The sequence below is a fragment of the Lycium ferocissimum genome, chromosome 2 (assembly GCF_029784015.1).
Source record: "Lycium ferocissimum isolate CSIRO_LF1 chromosome 2, AGI_CSIRO_Lferr_CH_V1, whole genome shotgun sequence".
NCBI lineage: Eukaryota > Viridiplantae > Streptophyta > Magnoliopsida > Solanales > Solanaceae > Lycium > Lycium ferocissimum.
The window spans coordinates 11,583,252-11,600,919 of NC_081343.1; the positions used below are offsets into that span (position 1 = coordinate 11,583,252).

The 17,668-nt window shown below is 40.5% G+C and overlaps 1 pseudogene; it reads left to right on the forward strand.

Moving 5' to 3' along the window:
- The first annotated feature begins 2,393 nt into the window (after positions 1-2,393).
- On the forward strand, positions 2,394-17,339 carry LOC132047415 (uncharacterized; annotated as a pseudogene).
- Positions 17,340-17,668: the final 329 nt, after the last annotated feature.

Here is a 17,668-nt window from a genome sequence, read left to right on the forward strand (position 1 = left end):
CTTTGTCCCCAACTTTCTTTTTAAGAAAGTAGGTTGTCTACTATAATTAGATTAAGATCGTAAAAACGAAGCTTGTAATATAGCTAGACCAAATTCCATAAATGGAGTCGGTAATAACATTATGAAGCGAACCCATATAGCGAAAAGGGAAGCGGTACGTACGTTCGGGTTCATTCATGTCCAATAAACTTCAAACAAAAGGAGATTCGGGTATCAGTTTCTTTTTGAATGATACCAAAGGGGAGATCCGCAATCGGGGGGGAGACAAGGACAAGTCAACTAATCAGGGGGAGCATCCGTCACAGGGAAGTTGACTACATCTCATTTAAAATTGTCATCCTAAAAAAGGGGGAGACTGTTAGTGTCAAGTTTTTATGATGACAATTTTACTTGTGCAGGTATAATAATTGAATTACACAAGGAATACAAGAGCCCACAAAACAACCCCAATGAGATGGGCCTACTCAAGTGAAGACTTCCCAGCCTGAAAATGGATACTACTATCGTGTACAAGTGGATACTACTAGATATTCTCAACAATACTAAATCGTTTCAAGAAGGAAAGGATATACGCAACATTGAAGAATGCCTAAATCGTTTTCAAGTATGGAAAGGATATCTGCAACTTGATCCAATAGTACTAAATCATTTCAAGGATGGAAAGGATATCTGCAACATTAAAGAAGGAATATCCCACCGAGTGTAATAATCTTGATGATTGAATGCGGCCTCAACGCACAAGGAAAGTAGCAACTGCTCCGGCCTTATTCTTGGAAATAGGATCACTAATTCCTCTTTCTAAGGATCATATCCCTTGGGTTGATCTCTCTGCGTGAAGAGCCTAAACAGCTATAAAAGAGCTGCTTCACAAACACAAGAAATATGCTTAGTCTCATTCTCTGAGTACTCTGCTTTACTTTTCATGAACATTGTATGTTTGAGTGATTTATAGTGTAAGAAAAAAAGAAAGGACAGTTATAATATAGCTTGTGAGGCTTTGTATCAAAAAGATTAAGAACGATTTGAGTGTAGACGCAGGAGCTCCATTCAAACCTCCATTGTACCAAACCTTTAACAAAAAGCTGCAGAGATCACCCCTGCAACCCAGGGATCGGACTAGGATTCACATTGAATCGAACCGATATAAAATACTTTGTGTCATTTATCTTCCGCACCTTACTTTAGTATTCTACGAGCAAACGTTCGACTCTCGATTCTAACCTAGTCGACGAATAGATCGAAAAATTTACAATTCACCCCCCCACTCTCGCACTTTCAAGATATAAATTTACGTAATCTACAATTATTGAAGTTGTATTGGAAACGAATTTATGCAATTCAGTATAACGGAGATACTGAGTAAATAGCTTAATTACAGAATAATGAAGATGAAGCATCTAATATTTCACCTAAAGAATAAATTTCATTAAAAAATGCTGCAAGAATCATAAAACCCAAATATCCACAACATATGACTGGTTATATTTTTTTTCATGTTGGTTCTACTTATTAAAAATGACACAAGCAACATGTTCTTTTTTTTTCTTCTTTTTTTCCAACAATAGATGAAAGTGAATATACATAGGTGCACACAAAGTTAAGTAAGAAGTAATCATAAACTATCGTATATATAACTCAATTCTTTAAGAACTGAAGCCAACATAACTCAAATTCAGAACTAATTTGGATTTACTTGTTTGCTTACATATTTTTTTTTTTGTATTTGTATGATTATTGACATTTTCTATTGGTACTTTAATATAACAACACTAGTAGATCCTATTTTTTCTTTTCTCACAATAGATGAAGGTGAAGATCCAGATATGTGTACTATTAAACTGCACTATAAGGGTTGGTGGGTGTTGAGCCAGGGATGAACTATGTTAGTGGACAAACAGCTTATTATGACTATGGTAAGGGAGAGAAAAATTCTATCACTCAGACGAGGCAGTGTATCAAAAAGTTGAAAGTCAATGATAGAAAAGTGAAATTTTGGTTCAAGTTTGGGCCTTATTTTGAGACAAGTATAAGACGTTTATAAACTGATTTAGATATATAACCTTGTCTATGAAATACCTGATAGAAAAGAGGTCGAGATATTTGTCGAGCATACAGATGATGACCAATGAAACTATGATGTGGTTGATTATGAGGGCGACACATAACAGGGTGAAGAAGGTTTGGTAGATGTGGATGTAATAGAGAAAGGTGATGAGAGTGATGACACATGTGAAGAATGTGAGTCATTTCATGACTCAGATTATTCCTTAGAAGAAGATGACATGATTTTTGATAAAACCATCAACTCTACAGTAGAGTAGGTCGGTGTTAATGGGAAAAGTAGAGATAATAAAGTTAAAGGAAAAAATATAGAGCTTGGAGTTGCTTCAAACATGCTAGCTATGTTTCCCAATGACGCTCAAGAAGATAATTGTGCTACATCTGATGAGGAATTAATGAGTTTAAATGGAGGTTTTGTTGATGATAATGGGAATCTTAAGAAATACACTGTTTTTAATCCAACTAGGGATTTGGAGGATCCAAAATTCAAGTTTGCGCTTAATATGATTTTCAGTAATAGCAACAAATTCAAATGGGCAGTTGAGGTACATGTTGTGATTCAAAAAACAGAAAAAAGATATCAAGTTTAAAAAGAACGAAAGTACAAGGCCGAGGGAAACTTGTAAGGTTCCAAGTTGCAAATGGTTTATATTCGCATAAAGGCTAATCAAGATGAACCTTCACGATCAAGACAATAGGCCCTAACCATTCATGTGGTAATCAAAGAGATAACCAGACTATTGACTCTGGCATTTTAGCTAAGAAGTATGTAGAAGAGTTTAGAATCAATCCAAGTTGGGGTGTGAAAGAATTTCAAGCTTGTGTGATGAGGGCTCATAATTGTACCACTACTCGAAATCAAGCTTATATGGCAAAGAGTAAGGCATTAGATCTAATTACAGGGACTAAAGAAGAGTAATTTGATATGTTATGGGATTCTTGTCTTTGAGCTAAGGAGTAGCAATCCAGGGACTACATATATTTTGAAGTTGGATGAAAATAAAAAAACAATGGTCAATAGTAGAAAAAGATTTTTGAGACTTTATGTGTGTTTTGCAGCTTGCAAACAGGGCTTCTTAGCCGGATGTCGACCCATAGTAGGGGTTGATGGATGTCATTTGAAAGGACACCAAGGGGGGGGGGGGGTGGCAGCTATTGACATCAGTAGGTATTGATGGAAACAACAATATGTATCCTATTGCATTCACAATCGTGGAAGGTGAACTGAAGGAAACATAGAGTTGGTTTCTTAAACTTCTTGATGAGGACCTAGGAATCTCACAAAATCCTTTTGCTTGGACTTTCATTTCTGATAAACAAAAGGGTTTAATTTCAGCACTTGATAAGATAATGCCAGATGTTGCACACATGTTTTGTGTAAGGCATCTACATAGAAATTTCAAGACTGAAGGTTTTGGAGGACAATCATTGAAAGGTGTCCTATGGAAAGCTGCTAGGGCTGTCACGCCCCAACTCGGGGAACGTGCGGGAACCTACTATTTCCCACCTCAGTAGGTGAACCCATCCTTTATGCAACCAATCATTAGTAAATAAATAAATGAATGAAAAACCCAAGAATAATACTATAAGTATGACATAATAGATAAATAGTAAGAGCAGATGATAAACACATCCCAAAAATATGGTCTGATCAGTACAAGAGCTACTAAATACTACTACAAGTCTGAATAGTCAAATTCATCCGAAATACATATTGTCTTGAAATATAAATGGGACAATAAAAAAGATAGAGTCTCGGGCTGCATGGATCATCAGTAGCAGAGTCTCGGGCTGCATGGATCATCAGTAGCTCACCCTCAGAACTATAGGAACGTCGCCTCGGGATCAGTCACGAGGTGTGGAAGTCTCTCCTACGGCAAACTCTGCACTTATAAAAATAGTACAACAAGGTAGAATCAGTACAAAACACGGTACTGAGTAAGCATCATAGGCCGACAATAGTTATATCACACATGCAAATAAGGAAATGGAAAGATAATCATGCTCACGGACAGATACAATCAACAAGTCCAAGTAGTACAATCAATCACCCAACGATGTCAAGAATCCAAACATACCCAAATAGTCACCTAATAACTCAAGTATCATCGCAGATCAATGTCAATCCAAATGACAATGAGGACATAATGTGTATGCAAACGGAATGCAATACAATGATACACACATGCTCCGGGGGGAGGATGTCCACCTCTCGACAGTTATGACTCATGGGGGACCGCTAAGTCCATGTACCGTCAGTCCGTATCACACAACCTAGAATGAATCCTCCATCCAATATCAATGCTAATCACTCTGTATCACACAACATAGAGATGGCTACGCAATTATAGTAATGTCGCATGAATCATACTGACCTCCGTCAACACCATTGCCCAATATCAAGATCAAGACAAATATATCATGGATATGAGAAAGCATGTCATGCAATGAGAATATCATATATAACGTATGGATTCCAATCAATTTAGTATAAGGACAGCCATCATAGAAGAAGTATCACATGAATCCGTTCCTTCCAACCAATCTCCCATAGTACAAACAAACCACCAATTCACATAAAAAAGCCAAGCACAACTTAGGGATTTCTACAAGCCACGAGCCCGAACATACAAGTCACACAACAGTACCAATCCTAAGAATTCCATCCCAAACTTTATACCCGAAGGTTCACATGATGTCTCCAACAATTCCCTAGTACTACATACGAGTCGCTAACCGGAGTCTAACCAAAAGGTAAGCCATAACCTACCTGGAGTGCCGAACAGGAATCCCAAACAAATCGCACGAGCGCCTTGCCCTTCCTCAATGCCTCCAAATACTCAGGGTCTATTTATAATGTAGTCTAGATTAAAAATAATGAAGAACGGTACCCATATTGCTAGGCTTCCAATTTGGTCAACTTAAACCTATGGGATTTGGGGAAATGAGCCCACAAGGACATAATGGAAAATTCAAACATGAAACATGCAATTAAAGTCTAAGTGATCAAAGCCCACTAATCAATTTCTAAAATAACTCAATATTAAGCTAAAGTTGAATTTAAAGAGAAACCCCCAATTTTGGGTATGAACCCTAACTTTCAATTTCATAAATTGGTTATTAATAATGAAGGAATCATGTTTATAAAGATATTACCCATCAATTCCATACTAATACAAGCTTATTCCATCAACAAATCAAGGTTTAATAATCAAAAGTTCATTCAAGAAAGAGACCCCAAGAACCCTCTTTAATCCTAATGTTATTGGAGGACTCTAGCATGAATTTAGGAGTTTCTAAGGTGGATTATGAATCATAAATGAAGGATAGGGTTAGATGAACTGACCCCAATGAAGAATTGCCTCAGAATCTCTTATTTTGCTGCCGAGATTGCTCTAGAACCGAGGGTAATGAATGAGGAGTGATAGGGTTTGAAAAAGGATTTAAGTCATTTAAGTTCCCGTCGACCGCTACAGCGGTCTGCAGTCCGCTACGACGGAATCGGCCAGTGGTGACATGACCGCCACGTGGTCACTCACAATATCACTATGTCGCTATAGCGGCAGGGCCATCGCCACGACGATACCGCTAAGGCGGACAACAGTCACCAGAAAGTTACCCAACTCCACAAGTCTCAACCCGAAATACGACTATCACCTGAGGCCCCACAAATACAAAACAAACATGCAACCACACCTAAAAACGCTCTACAAACTCACTCGTGGCCTTGGATTTCCCAACGGGGGTCTCGCTGACCAAGTCAACCCCCAATGCCCCAAGACCAACTTTCCAACCCAAATCCCAAAATGCTTTCTAATGCATTGGCAAGCGAACCGAAAATACCGACAAGTCACAAATGTCCATACAGACCTCTTGGATTCAACAAATTTTTGAAAAAAGGTCCGTTTACCCAAAAGTCAACTTTGGGTCAAACATTTTTCGCGTAAAGGCTTATTATCACAAAACCAACCTAATATTCACCCGATGACCTCGAAAGTCGTACCACCCGTCCCTACCAGTATAATATAAGCTAATGAAGCTCGAAAAAAGGTCAACAAGGTCAAAAGTAGCGTAACGTCCAAACTGGTTGTTACATCAGATACCAATTAAACAATCGCTCGTCTTCGAGCGATAAGGAGTTGGAACGGGGAAAGTACCTGAATCAGCGAACAACTGGGATATCTCTCGCTCATATCAGACTTAGTCTCCTAAGTAGCCTTCTCAACAGGACGATGCTTCCATTAAACCACGGAAACAATCTGGAACGGACCTCGACTTTCGAACCTCGCCTATCCAAGATCGGTATCGCTCCTCCTCATAGGTCGGATTCTCGTGGTAACAACGAACCCCTAACGGATAATGTAAGAACCATCAGAATGGTATTTCTTCAACATAGACACATGAAAGACCGGATGAACACCAGATAGGCCTGGTGGCAAGGCCAACTCATAAGCAACATCTACAACTCTACAGAGGATCTAAAATGGGCCAAGATACCTCGGACTCAACTTGCCCCTCTTCCCAAATCGCATGATACCTTTCATGGGTGAGATCTTCAGAAGAACCTGCTCACCCACCCCAAATTCTAAATCCCCAACCTTTCGGTCCGTATACATCTTCTGTCGACTCTGAGCTACTAGAAGCTTTTAAGATTCACCCTGTCCACTGACTCTCTCAACAAATCTGTGCCCCACGGGCGAACCTCAACGATCAAACCACCCAATAGGAGTACAACACCTCTTACCATACAAGGCCTCAAACGACCCCATATCAATACTTGAATGGTAGCTATTATTGTACTCAAACTCCGCTAGGGGAAAAAACTGGTCCAAATGACCACCAAAATCAATAACACATGCTCTCAACATATCCTCGAGCACCTGAATAGTCCTTTCGGACCGTCGACGGGGATGAAAAGCGTACTCGGGTCCAGCGAGTACTGACTACGGCGAAAAGCTTTCCAGAAATTGGAAGTAAACTGGGACCTCGATTCGACACAATAGAAATAGGTACCCCGTTCAATCGCAGAATACCACGAACATAGATCCTGGCTAACCTCTCCGTTGTATAAGTGACCTGAACTGGAATGAAATGAGCGGACTTGGTCAATCGGTCAACAGTAACCCACACAGAATCAAACTTGCCCAGGGTCTTCGGAAGACCCACAACAAAATCCATGACAATCCTCTCCCACTTCCACTCGGGAATGGGCATCCTCTGGAGCACACCATCAGGTTTTTTGTGCTCATGCTTCACTTGTTGACAATTCTCACACTTAGACACAAAATCTACAATATCTCTCTTCATTCTCCCCTATCAATAGTGCTATCTCAAATTACAATACATCTTTGTGGCACCCAGGTGGATGGAGTACCTCGAACTATGGGCCTCAGTTAAGATCAAATGAATTAAATCACCAGCATGAGGAAGGCACACACATCCCTTGATCCTCAGAATCCTCTCACTATCAAGAATGGCCTCATTGGCCTCACCCCTCAAAACCTTATCTCGAATCTTACATAACTAGGCATTCTCAAACTGATGAGTCCTGACCTGCTCTAATAGGGATGATCTCACCTCAACACAAGCTAAGACTCTGCCTGGAACTGAGATATCAAGACGAACGAAACTATTGGCCAGAGTATGAACCTCCTTGGCCAACAGACGCTCAAAAACTACCAAACAAGCTAAACTCCCCATACTCGTGGCCTTGCGACTCAAGGCATCAACAACAACATGGTTTTTCCCTGGATGATAAATAATAGAGATGTTAAATTCCTTCAGGAGCTCTATCCATCGGTGCTGCCTAGAATTAAGATCTCTCTGGATAAACACCTGTTGAAGGCTACGGTGGTCGGTGAAAACCTCACAGTGAACATCGCAGAAGTAGTGCCTCTAGATCTTCAAAGAGAAGACCACAACTAGCAACTCCAAATCGTGGGTAAGGTAGTTCCTCTAATGGATATTTAACTGATGGGAAGCATAGGCTATGGTACTACCCTCCTGCATCAAAATAGCACCCAAACCCACACGGGATGCATCACAATAGGCTGAGAAATCCTTACCCTCCATGGGCAATGCTAGAATCGGGCTGAAGTCAAATGGGTCTTGAGCTTTTTAAAAGCTCTCCTCACAATCATCGGACCACTGGAAGGGAACATCTTTCTGAGTCAATCTAGTCAACAAAGAAGCAATAGAAGCAAAACCCTTCACAAATCGACAGTAATAGCTGGCTAATCCTACCAAGTTACAAATGTCAGTCACAGTAGTGGGCCTCGCCCAATCTCTAATGGCCTCATTTTTCTTGGTATCGACCATGATCCCGTCCTTGGACACAACGTGGACTAAGAATGCCATAACTCGCACTTCGAAAACTTGGCATAAAGCCTCTTCTCCCTCAACAACTAAAGAACAATCCTCAAATGACGCTCATGCTCCTCTCTACTCTTGGAATAAACCAAGATATCATCAATGAATACAATCTCAAAGGAATCAAGATATGGCTTGAAAATGCCATCCATGAAAGTCATAAGCACAGCTGGGGCAATGGTAAGCCCAAAAGACATCACAGGGAACTTGTAGTGGCCATAACTAGTCCGAAAGGCGATCTTCGAAACATCCTCGGCCCGAATCTTCAGTTGATGGTAGCCTCACCTCAAATCAATCTTCAAAAATATCGAAGCACCCTTAAGCTTGTCGAACAGGTCATCAATACGAGGAATAGGATACTTGTTATGAAAAGTGACCTTGTTCAACTGACAATAATCAATGCACATCCTCATAGTACCGTCCTTCTTCTTCACAGACTAAATAAGAGCACCCCAAGAAAAAACACTCGGTCTAATAAATCCCTTACTCAACAGATCTTGCAACTGCTCCTTTAGCTCCCTTAACTCAGCGTGCGCCATTCTATAAGGAGGAATGAAATTATGACGCGTGCCCGGATCCAAGTCGATACAGAAATCGATGTCGCGGTCAGGCATCATACTCGGCAAATCAGAAGGGAAGACCTCAACGAACTCACTCACAATAAGCATGGACTCAAGGGGCAGAGAATCAACACTAGTATCGCGAAGATGGGACACTAAAATCGCGAACATGGGCTAAATAAGCCAAACACCCCTTCGCTACTAACTTCTTCGCACAAACATAGGAAATGATCTTCCTCGGAGCGGGGCTCGGAGTACCCATCCACTCTAATCGAGGAATACGCGGTATAGCTAAAGTGACTATCTTGGTGTGATAGTCCAAGATCGCATGGTAGGGAGATAACCAAGTCATACCCAAAATAATATCAAAGTCTACCATATCTAATATCATCAAGTCGACCCACATATCATACCCCATGAAGGTAACTAAACAAGATCGAAAGACTGGATCAATAATATCAGAATCTCCGATCGGAGTAGATACACGTATAAGCACTCCCATACAATCACAACACAAACCTAATCAATAACATGATAGACAGACACATAGGAATAAGTAGACCCCGGATCAAACAATACCGAAGCAGGTCGATGTCGAACAGAAATATTACCCAAGATTACGGCATCGAAGTCTCCGCCTCGAGCCTGCCCGGAAGGAAGGCAAAGAACACACACCGCGACCACGCTTTGGTAGCACCAAACCACCCTACCTAGTTGGTGTCCACTGCGGTACGATAAAAGCCACCGCGTCGATTGAAACTTGCCTTTAGCCGATTATCCCTTACCCACTAGAAGTGCGGGGCCTCGGAGTCTAAAACACCGAAACCTGCGGGAGCCACTACACGCGACACTGGGATAATCTCTCATAAAGTGACCAGGGTCGCCACACACATAGCATGCTCTAGGAGCTGGAGGTCGATACATGAAAGCTGATGAATTGGAGAGATCGATATGGTCCACTGTACGGGAGTAAGATCCACCATAAGATTGCCCAGCTCCGCAGCCCTTTGGGTCTGTATGACCACTGAAAAAGAAACTGTAGTCTTGTTGGACAAGGCGGTAGGGGGTGACGATAGGGCATGGATATTGTCCCCGCCCCACATGCTTGGATCCTTTGAAACTACCATAATAACATGGCTTCTTCTCACTAAACTCTCCCAAAGATCGAGCCTTAGCAGACTCGACACTAATGGGATAATGAATAATATCCTGGAAAGAAGACCCCATGGTCACCAACTGAAGGCAAGCAATATGAATCGGGTACACAAGTCCATTCACAAATCTACGAACTCTCTCCTCCTCTGAGGGAATAATCTGGGAAACATATCGGGCCAAGAACAAAAATCTGGCCTCATACTCAGAAACAGACAACCCACGCTGTCACAAACGAAGAAAATCATCCCTGCGCGCATCCCTTAAAGTACGTGGCACGTGCTGCAGAAAGGCACGACGGGCGGGTCCCGAAAGAGGGCGCGCCCGGTGGCCCTATTATCAATAAATGCTCTCTACTAAGCCTTCGCATCGCCACGAAAATGAAATGACGTGTAGTCCACGCCGTGAGTCTCAACTATACCCATCTTATAGTGACACTTATGCATCTCCATAAGGAACTCATAAGCATCCTCGGTATGTAAGCCATAGAACTTAGGCGGCTTCATCTGTAGAAATCTCGCAACTAGATCGTGATCATCAACAATCATAGTCTGTGTAGCAACGTGCCATAGAGCACCCTCAGGAATACAAATAGCACCAATACGCGGGGCCATGGCTATAGCAGGATGCATACCCGCAGTCTGTCCCTGCTCGGGAGTACATACCCCTACTCGAGTCTGAGAACCGCCACCTGGAGTAGTGGTACTCCTACAGTATGCTGACCGTCCATATGAAGAAGTACTCGGGACATGATATCATGAAATATGAGGTCAGACACAATGTCGGTGGGTACGAAATTTTGGATCCGCCACTACTCCATTCTTGGTGCTACATATGGTGATTGCTGGAGGGCGGCATGCTCGACACGTCGACTACGAGGGGGCTCCACCTGGGCGGTGTGACTCCACGGCTTCTAGCTCGACTGCGGCCTCTCACTGCTCCTCACCCTCTAGTGCCTGCACTAGAAGCGGGCTCTGGAACCTCATCCCTTGCTATTGTGGCTTGAGTCCTCATCACCTGTGAGGAATATAATTCAAATCAGCTAGTAGTTTGCAATTTCCAGATACTAATTAGAATAAAGTAGCATGAAGGAATGAAAGAAGGGAAATTTCCTAAAGTCCTATAGCCTCTCGCAGATAAGTACGAAGCTCTTCGTACCGATTCGCAAGACTCTACTAGACTTGCTCTTGTACTTATAGACCAGGTAATCTACGGCTCTGATACCAACTTGTCACGCCACAACTCGGGGAACGTGCGGGCACTTACTATTTCCCACCTCATTAGGCGAACCCGTCCCTTATGCAACCAATCATCAGTAAATGAATAAATGAATGAAAAACCCAAGAATAATACTATAAGTCTGACATATTATATAAATACTAAAGATAAACACATCCCAAAAAATCTGGTCTGATAAGTACAAGAGCTACGAAATACTACTACAAGTCTGAATAGTCAAATACATCATCTAAAATACATATTGTCTCGAAATAGAAATGGGACAATAAAGAAGATAGAGTCTCGGGCTGCATGGATCATCAGTAGCTCACTCTCAGAACTCTAAGAATGTCACCTCAGGATCAGTCGCGAGGTGTGGAAGTCTCCCCTACAACAAGCTCGACACTCATAAAAGAGTACAACAAGGTAGCATCAGTACAAAACACGATGCTGTAAGCATCATAGGCGGATACAACAATTAGATCATGCATGCTAAAAAGGAAATTGAAAGATAATCATGCTCACAGACAGATACAATTAACAAGTTCAAGTAGTATAATCAATAACCCAACGATGTCTCAAATATTTCAAGAATCCAAACATATCCAAATAATCACCCAATAACTCATGTATCCTGAGAAGATAAATATCAATCCAAATGACAATGAGGACATATAATGTGTTTACAAATGGAATGCAATGCAATGACACACACATGCTCCGGGGGGACGATGTCCACCTCTCGACAGTCATGACCCATGGGGCATCGCTAAGTCCATGTACCGTCATTCCGTATCACACAACCTAGAATGACCCCTCCATCCAATATTAATGCTAATCACTCCGTATCACACATAATAGAGATGGCTACACAATTATAGTAATGTCGCATGAATCATACTTACCTCTGTCATTACCATTGCCCAATATCAAGATCAAGACAAATATATCATGGATATGAGAAAGCATGTCAGGCAATGAGAATATCATAAATAACATATGGATTCCAATCAATTTCGTATAAGGACAACCATCATAGTACAAGTATTACATGAATTTGTTCCTTCCAACCAATCTCCCATAATACAAAGAAACCACCAATTCACATAAGAAAAGCCAAGCATAACTTAGGGATTTCTACGGCCCACGAGCCCAAACACACAAGGCACACAACAGTACCAATCCTAAGAATTCCATCCCAAAATTCATACCCAAAGGTTCACATGAAGTCTCCAACAGTTCCTTAGTACTACATACGAGTCGCTAACTGGAGTCTAACCAAAAGGTAAGCCATAACCTACCTGGAGTGCCGAATAGGAATACCAAGCAAATCACGCGAGTGCCTTGCCCTTCCTCATTGCCTCCAAATACTCAGGGTCTATTTATAACATAATCTAAATTAGAAATCATGAAGAACGATATCCATATTGCTAGGCTTCTAATTTGGTCAACTTAAGCCTATGGGATTTGGGGAAACGAGCCCACTAGGGAAAAATGAGAAATTCGAACATGAAACATGCAATTAAAGTCTAAGTGATCAAAGCCCACTAGTCAATTTCTAAAGCAGCTCAATATTAAGCTAAATTTGAATTTAAAGAGAAACCCCCAATTTTGGGTATGAACCTTAACTTTCAATTTCATAAACTGGTTACTAAAAATGAAGTAATCATGTTTATAAAGCTATTACCCATCAATTCCATACTAATACAAGCTTATTCCATCAACACATCAAGGTTTGTAATCAAAAGTTCATTCAAGAAAGAAATCCCAAGAACCCTCTTTAATCATAATGTTATTGGAAGATTCTAGCATGAATTTGGGATTTTCTAAGGTGGATTATGAATCATAAATGAAGGATAGAGTTAGATGAACTTACCCCAATGAAGAATTTCCTCAGAATCTCTTATTTTTCTCCCAAAGTAGCTCTAGAACTGAGGGTAATCAATGAGGAGTGATAGGGTTTGAAAAAGGATTTAAGTCATTTAAGTTCCCGCCGACCGCTACTGCGGTCTGCAGTTGTCACGACCCAACGAGGGGGGCCATGACGGGTACCCAGAGCTGACTACCGAGCACCACTTATCATGCTAACTATCATACTCAACAGGGACATACATCAACCTCAACACGAGACTTATCATGAAAGAACCACCAAAATCTCCCAAAATAATATATATATATATATATACAATGAAGACGATCACATAGCATCTACAACCCACACATAAGTATCTACGAGCCTCTAACTGGAATACTGGAGTCATAAGGACGGGACAGGACCCCGCCGTGCTCCAAATATGTACACAAAAGAACATAGCAATAGGTTGCACCTCCGAAGTAGATGGGTGCTCTTGTACAACTGCTGAGTAAGCTCCTAAGCGTTTGCACCGTCTCCCTGTCTACCTGTGGGCATGAACACAGCGTCCATAAAGAAAAGGACGTCAGTATGAGCAATGTACTAAGGCATGTATGGTAACATAATAAGGAAATATAGAAAGCATAAGAAGAAAAGATAACTGCAACTGCTTACCTCTTGAGGCGGAATCATGCATGCTGACTTTTACCTTTAAAATGTATCATACATACATACATAAACTGTCTGAAGCAATAACATCATTAGCCTGCGTTCGGGGTAATCATCTCACGCCGCCCACTAGTGGTGTCATGCCCGGCGAAATAGGCACGGTGTTATCATGAACCATAAGCTGCCCACCGAAGTGGTGTTATGCCCGGCCAAATAGGCACGGTGTAATCATACATATACACTTATCATGAAGCATGCATAAGAGCTCAAATAAAAGATATCAATTTATTGGAGTGACGTAAGGTCGGGAACCTCCGATTACATTATGGAACATCATCATCGCCATGCCTCGCCTTGAAAGAACTATGATCATGAGGTGAGGCAACAACGAGGAGTAACATCAATGAAATCATAAACATAGGATTATCAGGCTCATGAAAGCATCATTATCATCTTCATTATCATAGAATATATCTCATCTCTATCTCATAAGGAGCTCTTAAGGGTCTTTAATTTTCATCTTTAAGGATTTAAGGAGGTCATGGGAATATAGGGAAGAAATCACAATGTAAGAGTCATGCCTTTGAAAGAAGGGGAATATCCTCACATACCTTTATATCTCTTTAACTCTATCGCCTAATTGTGTGCCTTTCAAGCTCGCGATTCTACCTTGAAGAGAATTTGTACTAAGATTAGACAACCAGAAGCATACTTAAGCTTAAGCTAAGGCATCTAAGAGTTAATGACAATTTGGCAACATTTCCTTTGTTTTGACAACTTCTTCCCTAAAATAAGACAACTCCCAAACATCAATAAGGACATCCATAATATCATAATCAATAGATTCTTCAAGTTAAACATTATTTACTTCTCAAATCCACCTTCAAAGTCACCCCTAACCATAACTATAATACAACACCCTATTCACTCTCATACAATACTACTTTAACGTCATTTGTATTATTCCCCACAAGATTGTACTCATAACATGTCAAGAACTATAATTCAAATCAAGCCATTGTCCAAGAATATTACTATTTCCCTATTTGCACTCCATACTCTTCTTCCTTCCATGATCCAAGTCTTTCAACCAATCAATATTTTTAATAGCATGAATTGAACATAAAACTCACCTTTGATGATGTAGGAATAGACTTTGGATGAAAATACCTCACTTGGAGAAAACCCCACTTCCATACAAAAGGGCTTCTTGATCTCTATAAACCCTAGTGAGCATCCATATGCTTAATTTTACTAATTCTTGGTGATTAATCATTGATTGCTCTTGGATATATCATAATATGATGTGAGAAATATTCTAGAGCTTTCAAGACTTAGAGAGAGAGAGAGAGTGAAATCTGAAAATTATGGACAAGGGTCGTCTATTTATAGCTAAAACCAGAAAATTCTAGAGAGGCGGTTCGATGGTCGGGTCGAGAGATGCATCGGTGTCGATGGTTCGTCCTTCAAGCTGATAGTGAAAAATTGCAATCTAGTCAGGGGATGGTACATATCGGTCTAAGGTCTTGTCGACATGTGTAAGGTCCGTCAATAATGAGGAGCAATAGGTCGGCATGGGACGGTTGATTCGGAGTTCGTATTTTGCAAATTCTATCCGTTCGACTTATAGTTGATAAATTCGGGAGGAATACATTGGTACACTTGTACATGTGGTAAGACACTCTCTGTCTTAACTTTCTCCAACGAGCTCTCCTCTCTCTCCTCAAGTGTCTTTGAAATCTTAATTAGAATCATTAAGTATCCCTTCTTACTTGTAGGGACACCATAACTTGTGTTAGTCGGTCTACCACGCAACAACTCAAAATTTCGAGGTGTATACGATCGCTACGGTGGAACAATAAACATCAAAGTGCAATATAATTCCTCCCAAATCTCACTATGGTTATAGCGGCAGGGCCGTCGCCATTTGCGATACCGCTACCGCGGTCTTGTTCTTTAAGTGGACAGATCGTAAAAGTTACCCAACTCCCTTAAGTCTTGTTCATTTCAACTATCACTCGAGGCCCCACAAATACAAAACAAACATGCAACCACATATAAAAACACATACAAACTCACCCGTGGCCTTGGATTTCCCAACAGGGGTCTCGTTGACCGTCTACTCCCGTAGGGCTAAGGAAAACCGTGGTTTCCAACCCAAGTCCCAATGCATTCTAATGCATTGAGATTTTGTGACATTCGACAAGTCACAAATGACCATCCGGGCCTCTCATAATTGATGGATTTTCGAAAAAGATCCGTTTACCCAAAAGTCAATTTTGGGTCAAGCATTTTTCGCTTAAAGGCTTATTATCATAAAACTAATCTAATATTCACCCGATGACCTCAGAAATCGTACCACCCATCCCCGTAAGTCTAATATAAGCTAATGAAGCTCGAAAAAAGGTCAACAGGGTCAAAAGTACCGTAACGTCCAAACGAGTCGTTACAAGGGCAACTACAAAACTTGAATTCTCTAAACATATGGAAGAAATGGCAAAATTAGATCCAAAAGCTGCTATAATGGTTTTTAAATAAGTCTCCCAGTCAAGCACTTTTTTCTTCTTTCCCAAAATGTGATGCGTTATTGAATAATATGTGTGAGTCATTCAGTAATGTACTTCTACTTGTAAGAGACAAGCATATTTGGAAAACACTTGAATCAATTAGGATCTATATGATGTCCAGAATTCAAAAGAACAGAGATAAAATGATGAAGTATTGCTAGAGAAACTGTCTGAAAATCATATTGAAGCTAGAGCAAAATAAGGATAAGCTATTGAATGTATTGCCACTAAATCTGACCAATTCCACTACAAAATTAAGGATATCCATCTTAGACTATTCTCTGTTGATCTCAAGGAATAGACTTGTTCTTGTAGGAGTTAGGACTTAACAGGAATACCTTGTAGTCATGCTATTGCGGCAATACGGGTTAAAAAGGATGTGGCCAAAATGTATGTTCATGATGCTACATAATTGAGTAGTACATGAACAGTTAAAGTCCATCCATCTTGCCAGTTATCAACTCTGAGCAATGGCTTAAGATAGGGATAGAACTACCACTGCTACCCATATAAAAGCCACAGCCAGGTAGACCAAACAAATTAAGGAAGAGAGGAATTGATGAGACAACTCATGAAGAATTAGATTCTATAAAGCTTACCTTGTTAAAAGCATCAAGGAAAGGAAGAAAAAAGCAGTGCGGGTCGTGTGGAAGATTAGGGCATAATCTTAGAAATGCCCTATTCTTATGGGAAGCAACCAATCTGAAGTTCAACACTAACAAGTCCATCAACAAGTCGAAAAGGAAGGCCCTTCTACACCTAGTAATGCAACAGAAGTAAGTAGTCATATTAATTTATTCTCTTCATCAAGAGTAATAATTTATTGTAGGTTTCAAGCACTATTATTGAGAATGTGGCATCAATGAATTTCAGTTCCTCATTCGTGACTGAACAAATTGTAAAAACCTTTCTTGTTGTCTATTCATGCTATTTGTTATCGAACCATACTAGCTGGCTTATTTTCTTCTGTATATTGTTGTCACAACCCGGGCTACGGGCCATGACGGGTATCCGGGGCTAACCACCGAACACCACTCATTTTGTTACTCGTCTGCTCTCATTCAATATATATATATATATATATATATATATATATATATGTATATATATATATATATATATATGTATAGATATATATATGTACTCGTGATCATAGAAATCTATTAGCATTTGAAACATATTTACTTTTATAACCATAAGCCCTTCGGCTATCAAAGTAA